The following is a 1,918-nucleotide window of genomic DNA, read 5'->3' as shown; positions in this document are numbered from 1 at the left end:
CCAGGGTCCCAGCGTTCCGCTCTGAGCACCTGGGAACAGAGAACTCCAGAGAAACAGGAGACTGTGTGGAAACATCTCAGTGCAGTGATGTCCAACATATGGTTGATGGACCTGTCTGAGGTCCATAACTGAAGTGAGTGAATGGTCCACGTTGGCTGCCAATGTCTACAGACAATACAGGCACAGGGAGAGTTGGGTCGGTGACGAGTCAAGGTCGTAAATGAGCAACAAAAAAGGTCATAAAGGTCGACAGTTTTCTACAGGTTTGCAACCCACATGGGCTGCCACAGGAGGAGCCGTTAGGCCCGTGGTTCCTGTGTGGCAGGCATGTAAGGCAGGTGTGATAACCGCTACACCAGGGTTCACCAGTTATATGGGGGGGGGGGATGTTTGCTGGGGTGGAGGGTGGGGGGGGGGGGGGGGGGGATTTCACAGTTGTCACAGTTGTTGTTGTTTTAGTAGAACCACTGGATGTTCTGAAATCCAGTCACGTCCTGCATTGAATAGTTCTGCGGGCCGGAGTGGGCCCACAGACCGCCCGTTGATGGTCACGTGCTACACTGTGTCACCAGTAGTGAAAAGTTAAAATAGAGATTGTGTGTTAGGGTTCAGAACTGTTCAGGTTTTGAACAGTGTCTGGTGAACTGGAACCGTTTGTTTGGTCCCTCATTCCAGGAACTTTATTTTGAAGGATGGAGGATCAACACGTGGGCCGGTGAACCCAGGGAGACACGACAGTGGGGCGACTGGAAGATGTCATTTCATCTGCTCCTCCAACAGGTGCCGCCATAAACGGGGCAGCATTCCAAACCCACAGAGAAATATCCTTGAATCCTGGCTGCAGTCAAGGATTCAAGGCTTCGTAGAAAGAATATTTCCTACGACGGTCGCCGGTCACCACAAGAGGGCGTTGATGAAAAGGAGCCGGTCCCCTGTGGGGGAGTTCCTGTCCTTCCACAAATCAGTGCAGTGAAAGTGTCTTTTTGCAGTAATGGAAACGTGTACTTGACCCTAGAGTATTACAGTAGAACACGCTACAGGAATCGTTCAAGTCGTTTTTACCACAGTCGCTTCATTCGCACCAAACATTTGTACTTTATACTTGGTGAACGTTGGCGTCCAATCAGGAGACACCGGTCGTCACCAGTGAACCAGTGATTCGCTTCCCCCAGATGATAATGACAGTATTTTACTTTTGGCCTGTGGAAGTGCCAGAGTAAACGCGACACTGGACCAGACCTGTTTGCGAGGGCGTGTCGAAGACTGTAGTTTGGCCGGATGGCCACCGAGAGGCAGTGAAGTTGAGTCCCGAGTGAAAACACAAGCTGTCGTCGTACACTGATCGCAATCAGGACCGGAATAAGGAACGACCGGGTTGACAACAGCTAGCTGTGGAGCGTGTTGTTGTTGTCGTTGTTGTTGCTGTTGTTGGTGTTGTTGTTGTTGTTGGTGTTGTTGTCGTTGTCATGTTGTTGTCGTCGTTGTTGTTGCTGTTGTCGTTGTCATGTTGTCGTCGTTGTCGTTGTTGTTGTCGTTGTTGTTGATGTTGATGTTGTTGTTGCTGTTGTTGTTGCTGTTGTTGTTGTTGTTGTTGATGTTGTTGATGTTGTTGTTGTTGTTGCTGCAGTTGTTGCTGCAGTTGTTGTTGATGTTGCTGCAGTTGTTGCTGCAGTTGTTGTTGTTGCTGTTTCTGTCGATTTAGCCACTTTAAGCTACTGTCGTTGTATCTTCCAAATACTTAACCAACATTCTGAAGATAAAAGTAAAGAAATTTATAAACAAACAAATAAATAACCATGTGTTTTTATTATGAAGTTCATTTCTACAACAATACCAAACATTTTTCTCTCATTTTTCTTTCTTTCTGAACTTTGATTACGACACAGTTGATGTCTCTCTCTTCCGACCAGCTGTGAAT

At 47.5% G+C, this 1,918-nt stretch overlaps 1 protein-coding gene across 1 annotated transcript in view; it reads left to right on the top strand.

The window, feature by feature from the left end:
* Window positions 1-1,918, top strand: part of daam2 (dishevelled associated activator of morphogenesis 2) — a 65,875-nt gene that overhangs the window by 33,456 nt on the left and 30,501 nt on the right. The window lies entirely within an intron of this gene.

The sequence above is a fragment of the Cynoglossus semilaevis genome, chromosome 1, assembly GCF_000523025.1.
Source record: "Cynoglossus semilaevis isolate Cse_v1.0 chromosome 1, Cse_v1.0, whole genome shotgun sequence".
Taxonomy (NCBI): Eukaryota; Metazoa; Chordata; class Actinopteri; order Pleuronectiformes; family Cynoglossidae; genus Cynoglossus; species Cynoglossus semilaevis.
Note: the sequence above shows the minus strand (reverse complement) of the source record. Positions and strands in the feature narration are given on the sequence as shown.